The 12,950-nt window shown below is 45.8% G+C and overlaps 1 protein-coding gene across 5 annotated transcripts in view; it reads right to left on the minus strand.

Moving 5' to 3' along the window:
- The window catches only part of ARHGAP40 (Rho GTPase activating protein 40), a 195,717-nt gene that overhangs the window by 68,762 nt on the left and 114,005 nt on the right, over positions 1-12,950 (minus strand). The window lies entirely within an intron of this gene.

Raw genomic sequence — 12,950 nt, forward strand, 5'->3', positions numbered from 1 at the left:
TTTTGTAAGGTGAAGCATTTTTTTCTGATATGTAGATTACTGGTTACTTAATGTTGGCAGTATATTTCCTATACCTTATACTAATAATGCTGGTCCGTGGAAACTATACGTGCTACAGAAAAACTATATACATTTTTTAAATCTGGACAAAAAGATGATTCAGAAGAGTACAAAGTCACCTGCGATGATTAAAATTTTTTTTACCTGTGTAATCAAACAGCTCTTTAGTCGCAGACCTGTGTAATGTAGGCTTTATTCTGAGAGATCATAGAGAGCCATATCTTTTTTATTTTTTCGTCAATATGGTCATGTGAGGGCTTATTTTTTGCAGGACGAGTTGTACATTTGAAGGACATCATTGGTTTTAGCATGTTGTGTACTGAAAAACGGGAAAAAAATTCCAAGTGCGGTGAAATTGTTTGGCTTTTTTGCTAGGTTCACTAAATGCTAAAACTGACCTGTTATTATGATTCTCCGGGTCATTACGAGTTTATAGACACCATGTCTATGTTCTTTTTTATCTAAGTGGTGAAGAAAAATCCCAATATTTGCTAAAAAAAATAAAATAAAAAAACTTTATTTTTTTCAGATACCCATAGCGTCTCCTTTTTTGTGATCTGGGGTTTGGTGAGGGCTTATTTTTTGTGCGCAGAGCTGATGTTTTTAAGGATACCATTTATGTGCAGATACGATCTTTTGATCGTCCGTTATTGCATTTTAATGCAATGTCGTGGCGACAAAAAAAACTTAATTCTGGCGTTTCGATTTTTTTCCCGCTACGCAGTTTAGCGATCGGGTTAATCCTTTTTCTTATTGATAGATCGGGCGATTCTGGATGCGGCAATATCTAATATGTGTATGTGTGATTTTTTTATTGTTTTATTTTGAATGGGGCGAAAGTGGGGGTGATTTAAGCTTTTTTTCATATTCTTTAAATTTTTTTTTTTTTAATGTTGGCATGCTTCAATAGCCTCCGTGGGAGGCTAGAAGCATCCACTACTTGATCAGTTTTGCTATGTATAGGCAATGAGCAGATCGCCTCTATGTAGCAGAATTACAGCATTGCTATGAGTGCAGACCACTGGATGGCGCTCATAGCAATGCCTCATCAACAACCATAGAGGTCTCGAGGAGACCTCTGGTTGTGATGGAAACGCATCGCTGAACCCCGATCACATGATGGTGGTCAGCAATGCACGTATTTCTGGCCCAGCAGCCGGAAGCGCTGGTTAAATGCCGCTGTCAGTGTTTGACAGCGGGATTTAACTAGTTAATAGGCGTGATTCCACATGCGCCTATTGCAGGCGCATGTCAGCTGCTTTCAACAGCTGACATGTCCCAGCTTTGATGCGGGCTCACGCTGGAGCCCTCAGAGTGGGGGGGTACTGCCTTTTGACGTACTATTCTGTCCAATGGCAGTAAGGGTTAAAAGCGGGGGGGGGGGGGGACATGGCTTTGCAGCTAAAGCTGAAGCTCCTGGTGCCCGACACAACATTGTTAAAAAGCTACTTTGTACCATTTGTAATGTGATCATACTAAGGTCTGCCTACATAACAAAGTGGACATTGGTAGATTATTATCTGTATTCCCCAAATACTTAAGCCACAGCATGGTTTGATATTATTAGGAATAGGGATCTTAACGGAGCAAAAGACTATATAAGACTTGACCACAAGAAGGTGCACTGATGATGTATGTCTGTGCTGCTGTAACGCATACTTTGCCCTTTTTTCTTCATCAGCGAGCGCCCCCGACGAAGAAAAAAAGGGTGAAAAACGCGGTGAAGGCGGCAGGCTGAACGGTTCACCTGCACTCGTAGTAACAGTATGTTCAATACATTACTCATCTTCCTACACTAATTTCATGTTGCCATATTCAGTTTGAGAGCACTTTTTTGACAACCACCGACATTCAGTATCAGTGTACCTTCCTGTGGTCAAGTCTAATATAGCATACTGTGCAGAGATTTGGGGTATGTCATTTCATCATGATCCTTTTTGGTTGTGTGCATTAGAGATCGTTAATTCATGTTTAGCAGTACCTTTATAAGATATGTTCCACATATTAGTATCCATGTGTAATTTTACAGGATGAAATATAGGTATATTATTGGATTTTTTTCATGCTGTAATCACTATTTACTTACAATTTTGAGCTTGGTTAGATGATTTTATGTCCTTCAACCCTGTTTTTAGTTGCATTACGATTTTGCTACATGAATTTTACTATACTGTATATAATTTTCAATAAAAATTGCGCACGTGATATTGGTGTTGCATCCCTTTATGGGATGTAGTGTCCAACACGGTGTCACTTGCAGTGGTGTTGAGGTGAGGAAGGGGGGTGGGGGTCGGTGTTCTGTTTCTTTGGCACCTCAGGGGCTCTGAAAATGTGGCAACACATCCACAATCTATTCTAGCCATATATGCAAAAATCAAATAGTGCCCCTTCCCTAAGAGCTCTGCTGTGTGCCCAAACAAGAATCATGAGGTCCATTTTTACCCTTGTGAAATTGAAACATTTGTGGCTAAAGCAACATTTTAGTTTAAAAAAAAAAAAAAAGTCCTAACTTTTCCCCTCCACTTTTCATTAATACTTGTGAAACACCTGAGGGGTTAAGATTTCTGAATGCAGTTTTACAAAAACAATGTATAGAAACAAAAGTAAATGGAGTAATAAATGGTGTTGGTTTGACTAAAAGAGAAACTGTTCTATATATAACCTTTATGACATAAGTCAATGAAGTAATATAAATTACCATGCAATAGGTTAATGCACAACAGATTAAACTTTAACAGTCGCGTCAAATGAGCACCATAACAGTTGCCCATGTTTCCTGCTCTCTCCCATTAAGGAGAATTATAGTGATTGTAGAGGAAATAGTAGTAGAGAATATAGTAATGGAGGAACTCATCCTCATGGTTGGTGGCTTTGTGTCGCCAAGTCACAGACATAACCTGTAGTGGAAAACTAAGGTAACATGATCGGAGGATCTCCCATCAACTGCCTTAGTTTTGGACCAACCACTTGGTTTCAACAAGGTCGCAAGGATTTACAAATGTGGTGAGGTAAAAGTTCTAAAAAAGTTTAAAATACTTTTAAAAAGGAGTAGTTTTTTTAAATTATGTGCTGTTTGAGGAGTCTTAATGTTAGAAAAACCCCAAAGTCACTTAAAAAAAAAAAAAAAAAAAAAAAAAACACAAACAGGTTATTGTAGAATTCATTGAAAAAAAGTGAGAAATTGCTGCTAAACGTTTAACCCTTCTAAACGCAAATAAATAGCATTTACCTTAGGTCTACTTTATAACTGTAACGTGGCGTGGGACGGTAGCCATGGGGCGAGGCACTTTTCTGAGGGGCCCTGACACGTTACAAAGCATGGGTTATGGCTCAGAGTGTGGACTTGTGCTCTGTGGGCATCATGCCCGTGCAGGCCGCCTGTAGCCGGTGGTGTGATCTGGCCAGGACCATGTGTTCCACAGTTCAATAAAGGAGACCCTCATTCAAACAGAGTTTTTACAGAACGATAACTTGACAAAGAATATATATAAGGGATTGCGAGCACAAAGTCTTATGGTTGTTTCCTGTATGACAAAGTATTTTCACTAACCGTATCCTCTCTCTGTAGTTCTGCTCCAGGGCTCTGCAGTGTTTGTGTTGTCTTACGGTGCCACAGCCCAGACTGAACGCCACAGTACTGATCAGCAAGTCCCTCTACTCTCTCAGCGGCTGTGGGTCACTACGGAACTACTGCATGGGACCTCACCTATGGATGCCTCCTACGGAAGGCCATTATGACTAATTAGTCATCTCTCCTTTAGGCTATAGCTATCCCTGCTCTTAAGCCTCCTGTTAACTGTAGATCACCCCAATGCAGCACTGCTTTCATCACTCTCCAAACCCTATCAGCTACAGGAGGCAGTTACTTGCCCTTAAATTAAGCCCCCCTCCCACTATGGGCTAGAGCCAAACATTTATTCTATCACGTCAATTACTAGTGATGAGCAAGAATACTCATTGCTCGGGTTCCCCGAGCATGCTTGCCTGTCCTCCGAGTATTTTGGCATACTCGGAGATTTAGTTTGTGTCGATGTAGCTGCATGATTTACGGCTGCTGGACAGCCTGAATACTGGGGGTTGCCTGTGAGGGAATTCCCATATGTATTCAGTCTGTCTAGCAGCCGCAAATCATGCAGCTGCATCGACAAAAAGTAAATCTCTGAGCATGCCAAAATACTCGGAGGACACCCGAGCAACAAGTATACTCACTCATCACTAGTCATTACCTAAACTATACACTATGCTATCACATCCAACACTGTGCATTACTTATAAAACTACTACACAATTCACATGAAACAATATATACAAAAGATGCACAATTTAATTCACATTACACAATATACATGATGTGACTGGCATCTTCAGGGGTAGGAACACAACAGTCATTATCTACCACCCTTACATATCTACAATGTTGTATTTTGTATGCTATAAGTATCTGTTTTAGGGCTTGTTCACTTGACTGCATTTTCAGACAGAGAGCACTTGGACCCATGTTATTCAATGAGGCAGTGCAGATGAGTTATTTTTTTCACTGACCACGTGTTTGTGAGAAATGTTGCAGACTGCACTTGTTTCTTCCATAATTTGGGCTCATCCATTCAAATCTATGGGTGCGCAAATGGAGCCACCAGTTTCTACGGATACATTACAATTCTGTAACATAAGAAGCTGTAAATGGTCTTGAAGGTGATTAATATCTGTTGTAAAAAAAATGGATTACATACAGACTGCACACAAGTGAGAAAAAACATGCAAGTTTTCTAGATGAAACTCTGCATTTAGTTATGAGTGTATAAAACTGTAATTAGACCTACCGGTAATTGTGTTTCCAGGAAGCCATCCTGACAGCACGCTGGAGGACGTCCTTCTTATCCACAGTGGGACAGGAAACCACGAGAGTTCAAAAGGACCCTCCCCTCACCACCCTTCAGCGTTTTCTCAAAGTAACACATCTGGATGGATGCAAGAAGATTTTTATTTAACAAAATTTCCACATACACATGTTACATCACAATAGTACGGATGAGTATTCTAGGGAGGGAACTAATAGTGCTGTCAGGAAGGCTTCCTGGAAACACAATTACCGGTAGGTCTAATTACCGTTTTCCAGGTCACCACCTGACAGCACGCTGGAGTAGTACCAAAGGAGACTGGTCCTAGGGTGGGACTACCGCATGGAGTACCTTTCTGCCGAATGCTAATTGTGCGGATACCACATGTAATTTATAATGTTTAGAGAAGGTACTGAGACTGGACCAGGACGCGGCTCTGCAGATCTGCTCTGCCGAGGCTCCCCCCCTCTCTGCCCATGACGTGGCCATGGCTCTAGTTGAGTGGGCTTTAAGGTTCTCGGGGGGATTCTGTCCCTGTGTCCTATAGGCTAGACTAATTGTGGATTTAATCCATCATGCAATTGTGGACTTAGACTCCTTTCTCCCTTTATTTGGACCACTATATTGAATGAAGAGATTATTATCTTTCCTCCAAGGCCTGGTTGCGTCTAGGTACCTGAGTACTGACTCTCTGACGTCTAGGTTATGGTAGGCGCTCTCTTTCCTATTCTTAGGGAACTGACAGAATGAAGGGAGCACTACCTCCTGATTCATGTTTGAATCTGAGACGACCTTTGGAAGGAAAGCCGGGTCAAGTCTTAAGATTAATCTATCGTTAAACACTTGTAGATAAGGGTCCTGGATAGACAGGGCCTGAAGTTCTCCTAGCCTCTTTGCTGACGTGATCGCTACCAGAAATGCCGTTCTGATCGAGAGGTTACCAACCCCTATGTCTGCCACTAGCTGGAATGGGTTTTTACATAGTGCATTGAGGACTAGGTTAAGATCCCAGGGGGGAACCGACTTCCTTATTACGGGCCTCAGCCTCTGAACTGCCCTGGAGAACCGGGCTACCCAAGGGTGTGCTAACAGGGCGCAGTCATAGAACACACTAAGGGCTGCGATCTGTACTCTTAGCGTACTGGGTCTAAGACCCTTTTTGAACCCTGCCTGCAAAAAGTCCAGGATTTTTGGGATATTGGGGTGGTCAGTCTCAACTGTCGTCTCTCCATAGAAGCTGCAGAATCTTTTCCAGATCTTGTTATATATTGCAGCGGTTACCGGTTTCCTACTCGCATGCAGGGTAGAGATGACGTCGTCTGAGAGGCCCTTTGATTTTAAGACCTGCCGTTCAGGATCCAGGCCGACAATTGGAGGGCTTCTGGTGCCAAACCGGACCCTGGTGGAGGAGGTCCCTTCTTTCTGGTAGAAGAATGGGTTCTTCCTCTGCCATCTTCCCCAGCAAGGGGAACCAACTTCTCTTCGGCCAGAATGGTACTATTAGTATGACTCTGGCTCTGTCTTCGCTGATCATCCTGAGAGTTCGCGGTATGAGAGCGAGAGGTGGGAAGGCGTATAACAGGCCCCTGCTCCATGATTGCGATAGAGCGTCGATTCCTGCTGGGTTCCCCAGAGGGTTCAGAGAGTAGAAGGTCTTGACCTTTGTGTTCTGCTTGACTGCGAACAGGTCTATCTCCGGCGCTCCCCACCGGCTGCATAGGTTGTTGAATACCTCGCTGTTCAGCTCCCATTCCATTGCGACGACTCTTCTGCTGAGAAAGTCTGCCACTCGGTTCTTTTCGCCATCTAGGTGCACTGCTGAGATCGAGAGGGTGTTTCTTTCTGCCCACCTGAAGATCTGCTCGGCTAGGTGCTGCAGTCCTGGGTATCATGGGCCACCTTGGTGACGCAGGAAAGCTACTGTCGTGGTATTGTCCGATAGTACCTTGATGTGCCTGTTCCTCACTAGTGACTGGGCGGACGATAGTACCTTCCATACCGCATGAAGCTCTCTGAAGTTGGAGGACTCCTTGCTGTCCTCTCGACCCCATCGTCCATGGTAGTATCTTCTCTGGACGTGTCCGCCCCAACCTTGCTGACTTGCGTCTGTGGTGACTATGACCTCTGGGACCTGGATCCACAAGACACCGGTGCGTAGATTCTTCGGAATGGTCCATCACCTCAGGAAATTCCTGACTCGGTGAGACAATCGGATCTTCTTGTTTAACGAGCTCTGCCTTCTGTCCCAGGAACACAGAACTGCCCGTTGTAGATCCCGAGAGTGGAACTGGCTCCACCGGACACAGGGAATACAGGATGTCATTAGGCCCAGAATCTTCATGGCCTCTCTGATAGAGACCCGTTGTCTTGCGAACTGGCGAATCCTTTCCCTCGTGCTGGTCTGTTTTACCTCCGGAAGGTAAGACATTCTTTCCTCTGAGTCCAGCATTACTCCCAGGAACTTTATTTTTGACTTGGGTACTAGATCTGATTTTTGCCAGTTTATAATCCAATCCAAGCTCTGCAGCGTGGAAATCAAAGACTGACAGTCGAGTCTGAGCCGGGCCACTGAATCTGCTAAGATGAGGAAATCGTCTAGGTAAGGGACAACCGTAATATTTCTGATTCTTAAGTAGGCAACTACCCCTACCATCAGCTTCGTAAAGACCCTTGGAGCTGAAGCTAGCCCGAAGGGGAGGCAGCGGAACTGGAAATGATAGATTCTTCCCTCTTTCCTGACTGCAAACCTGAGATATCTCTGATGGTCTGGGTGGATGGGAACATGGTAATATGCACTCTTTAAATCTAAAGTACACATTACCGCCCCCTTGCCTAGGAGAGGAATCGTGGATTTTATTGATTCCATTTTGAACCTTTTGTATCTTAGCCACCTGTTAAGGGGTTTGAGATTGATTATAGTTCTGGAGTCTCCTGACAGCTTTCTTATTGAGAAAAGGCTTGAGTAGTGCCCTCTGCCTTCCTCTCGCACGGGTACTGGGATAACTGCGGCCCTTGTAAGGAGGTCCTGAATATCCAGCCACATGGGGGAGGCAGAGTGGAGGTGAGAGTTGGTTATCAGAAAATGGCTCGGAGGGAGGGAGTCGAACTCTATCCTGTACCCCTGCGAGATCACCTGTAGCACCCAGGGGCTGCTGGAAATTTTCTGCCATCCCTCTAGGAACCCCAGCAATCGTCCCCCTACTCCAGACCTTGACATCCTCTGGGTCAAATGGCAGTCGCAGTTTAAAGTCTCTAGGGACAGTAAGTCTCTTCTCTGCCTCTTCCCATTCCTCCAGTATCATTGCTCGTATATGCCTATTTACTGGGAAGACCATCGAGGTTTGCGACCGCAGTCCCCCAAACATCTCGTCCTGTACTGATAGAGTCTCTGGGGGTTCCTCGACCTGCATAGTGTGTCTTACAGCACCTAACAGTTCGTCCGTCTCCCCTGATGAAAAGAGGTATCTCTTCCCCTTTCCTGCGGGTTCTCTCATCTCCTCCTCGTCTAGCCCTGATTCGGACGGGTCACCTTCCGACGAGGAGTCTGACTCTCTTGGCCTTTTACCGGATACCTGGGGAATCGGCTGCGGAGTCTGGGAGCATCTTAGGCCCGATACTGAAGCCTGTACCTCCTCCCTTATAATGGACCTCATGTTAGACATCATAGTGGCTCTCCTTCTTAGACTCCTTCTCTGCAGGGGTCCCCTGGAATACATAGAATATGTGTCCTATGGGATCTGCCTACCTAGGGTCCTGCAGTAACCTTTGGTGAGGTACTCACGTGACCCTGGCCATCTGGCCCCGTCTCAGATTTCGCCTGATCCTCCATCTCTGCAGGAGTGGCTGTATGGGGCTGCTCTCCACCGCTAATCCTGGCGATGTCCGACCTGCTCCGAATCCTCTTGGAGGGGACGTCGCCTATCGGCTTTTTCACACCGGGCGCGCGGTTCAGTTCAAATCCTGTGACAAAACCGCTACCCGGAAGTACTACCGTCGCCCGGGCCCATCCCCCGGAAGTGACGCGGCCACTCGGGTCGCAATCCGCCCTCCCCCCGGAAGCTGACATCGTGGACCCCGTGACCGGAAGCCCTGCGACGCCGCCGCCTGGAGAGGCGCGATCCACCCCACGCCGGCTCCTGCTTCACCTGGCTGTGGGTCTTCTGCCGCGCTGGCTGCGGAGATGTCCCCCCCGTCCTCTGGGGCCGGGACCGCTTACAGGATGCGGCTCTGTAGAGGCGGCCTGGCTGAGGGACATCTGAGGCGACGCCTGGAGTCGAGAGCCCCCTCAAGGGAAGCGACTCCATCCCCCAGGAGCAGCGCTACACTGGGTCCGCTGAGGGACCCTCAGGTGGGTGTCAGCCTGCAGAATTCTTGAGGCGGGAAGGGAAAGGCTGGGCCCCCCGATCCTCACCATCTGCTCAGAACGGTCGGATCTCTCGTCGTTCCTATCCGCAATGGGACAGGAAAAAACACTGAAGGGTGGTGAGGGGAGGGTCCTTTTGAACTCTCGTGGTTTCCTGTCCCACTGTGGATAAGAAGGACGTCCTCCAGCGTGCTGTCAGGTGGTGACCTGGAAAAACTGTTTAAAGTCATATTGTTAGACATAAATTCACCACTAAATAAAGTACAGTGTGTCATGAAAAAACAAACAGTCTCGGAATCACTATGATATCTAGAAGCATTCCAGAACTATTACCACAAAGTGACACGTCAGATTTTAAAAATTTGGCCTCATTAAGAAGGTGAAAACAGACTTCAGTGATAAGGGGTTAAAGGAACACTGCAGGAAAAACAGAGTTTTTTTATACTTCATACAGAGCGGGGGCAGTAAATGACTCAGACAAAATATACCCTACACGCCCTGCATTGGACTTAGCAATGTGGATTAGTATGAGTTAATGGAGGTCAAACCTGCATATTTTGGCAAGATCATTCTTAGATGTTATGTGCTTAGACGGCCCCATTGTCTCTACATCTGCCGTAATGAGAAAGGAGGCTTTTGTGTTAGATTATTTAACATGCTTTGGATTTTTTTTCTTTTGTTTACAGTGTTTACTGACTGGGTTAATTGTTTTTACATTTTCATAGAATGTACTTTTCTGGATGTGGCGATACCTCACGTGTATGTTTTTCTTACTCTTTAATGGGGGACAAAAGGCACGATTTGATCTTTTGAAAATTATATTATATATACACACTAGGGATGAGCGAGTAGTGAAGTATTCGGACTCGCTGTACTCGTTACGAGTACCTCCTAATACTTGGTTACTCGTAACGAGTAGCGAGTCCAATGTAAGTCTGTGGGAAATGCGATTAATGGGCTGTGTGTGTGTGCTGGGCTGGGCAGGGACTGTGCGAAGACTGTGCCGGGCTGTGCGAAGACTGTGCCGGGCTGTGCGAAGACTGTGCCGGGCTGTGCGAAGACTGTGCCGGGCTGTGCGAAGACTGTGCCGGGCTGTGCGAAGACTGTGCCGGGATTTGCAGGTACTGTGCCGGGCTGTGCGGGACTGTGCTGGGATGTGCGAAGACTGTCAGGCTGTGCGTGACTGTGCCTGGATTTGCAGTTACTGTGCGGGGACTGTGCTGGCCTGTGCGAAGACTGTGTCGGGCTGTGCGGGACTGTGCTGGGATTTGCAGGGACTGTGCGAAGACTGTCGGGCTGTGCGGGACTGTGCTGGGATTTGCAGGTACTGTGCCGGGCTGTGCGGAACTGTGCTGGGATTTGCAGGTGCTGTGCCGGGACTGTGCCGGACTGTGCGAAGACTGTGTCGGGCTGTGCGGGACTGTGCTGGGATTTGCAGGTACTGTGCAGGGACTGTGCGAAGACTGTGTCGGGCTGTGTGGGACTGTGCTGGGATTTGCAGGCACTGTGCGGGGACTGTGCCTGGCTGTGTGGGGACTGTACAGGGACTGTACTGGGCTGTGCCGAATATTGTGAGGCGACTAATGAAATACTCGCCAGGATTCGAGTACCGCATTACTCGCTGAGTACTGAATCCTAACTAGTATACTCGCTTATCCCTAGTATACACACATACATACATACATACATATATACACACTTTTTTTTACCCACTCCTGGTTTTGGCTTACAAATACTGGGGTAAAAAACTTACCAAATACTGAACATGTGCACGTGGCCTTAGAGGAAAGCCTTGACTGTGTCTCACGGCCATTAACTGCCAGGTATGGGTTGGGTTCACCCAGTGAGCCAGCTCCATACATTTGCTACCTAACTGCACCATGCATGCACAGCGGATGTTAGTAACGGGGTAACCAGCAGATTATTAGCATTATGAAGGCGATTGACCGTTGTACTGGAAATACAGTACTAGGTAGAAAATTAACTTTATTTCTCCTGGGAGCCTCCGGCTTTCAGTCATGCAGGCACGGCTTCAGTCGTGAGCAGTAGCTGCTAGCACGCCCCGGCACTGACTGACAGCCATGTCTGACCAATGGCTTGCTCAGCAGTGCATCAGTGCAATGTGCCAAGACTTGTTTACAGCCAGTAGCTCCTGTTCTGTTCTTTGGAGCACAGAACCTGCAGTGACCATATAGCTTCGATGATTTTTTTTTCATGTGAACTGGAACAGTTTCTCAAATTTCTCATCAGTGTTAGGCTGTGTTCACACACAGCATTTTTTCAGCGGATTTGCCAATAAATCCGCTACAAAAACGCTAAAAATAAGCTTCCCATTCATTTCTATGCATTTTGCACATATTGATGTGTTTTTTACCACGAAAAAAAACGCTTCGCGGTAAAAAACGCAGCATGCTCATTAATTTCACGGATTTCTCCGCATTTCTGGACATTTCTATGGGTCTGGAACTACGCGGAAAAAAAAAGGATAAAAAAATCACGCGTTTTTGCGCAAAAACCGCACGGGAAAACTCGCAGAAAAAAACGCGCGGTTTCTGGGGAAGGGAGTCCGGTTTTTAAGCAGAAATTTTCTGCTACGTATGCACATAACCTAACTGCGGGGGTTCCATGCACTGAGGAACAGATACTAAGAAACTGGAATTGAGTTGGTTTCCATTTCACTTCTTTGTTCTAATCTCCATATTAAAAGAGAACTTATCACATTGAGAAAAAACAACAACAAAAAAAAAAAACAAAAAAAAAACAAAAAACACTTTCTTCCCTTCTCCCTCCTCTTCTTAAAAAGTGAAACTGTCAGTAGGGTCAACCCACCTAAGCTGACTTAACCCGACTAGGGGACAGACAGGTCATATGAAGCTGAATAAAATGATACCTTGATATGTCTTATCAAATGTCTTATGCCAGAAATATCCATGTTTTTCTTATATGTAAAGGCGCTGTTCAGGACTATGGGCCGAACACTGATCTGCTCTGCCTCCACAGATTATTATAAATGAAAGGAGTTAACAGTGTGAGACATGTAAGGGTTACCAGTGTGAGACATGTAAGAGTTACTAGTGTGAGGTGTAATGGCCACTCACTGATCTCCTGGTCTCACTGCAGAACTGTGTGTGATTATACCTGACACATCTGCAGGTTCTTCTCAGCTTCCAACTCACAGGCACAGAGGGTTACAGAAGTGTTCAATACAGCAGAGCTCAGAGAGAAAAAAAAAAAAAGCAAAGGAGACAAAGATCAATTCTACATTCTTGTGTTAGTTCTAGGTCTCACATTGGTAATGCTTCCTTTGATTTACAGTAACTCATGCAGGCAGATTCTTGGGGAAATCTGTGTCCGGCCTATAGCCCTGAACAGCTCATGTACATACAAGAAAAACATGGATATCTCTGCAATAAGATATCGGATAGTAGATCTCAAGGCATCATTTAATACAGCTTCGAGTGACCTGCATGCCCATATAGATGGCTTAGTGGGGTTGATCCTACTGACAGATTCCTTTTAATTACTCATTAGATGTAGGTTATTAAAAGGGAATGTGTCAGCAGGATTTCACCCCCAATAATAAGCAGAGCTCCCAGTCTGTGCATGCGCCTCCACAGGCACCATTTTACTGAAGACCGCCAGCAGATCAATTTGCACAGGCGCCACTTGCGGCAAGGATGGCACAAACT

Source organism: Dendrobates tinctorius, unplaced genomic scaffold (assembly GCF_039654945.1).
Source record: "Dendrobates tinctorius isolate UK_male_01 unplaced genomic scaffold, ASM3965494v1 ptg000223l, whole genome shotgun sequence".
NCBI classification, from domain to species: Eukaryota; Metazoa; Chordata; class Amphibia; order Anura; family Dendrobatidae; genus Dendrobates; species Dendrobates tinctorius.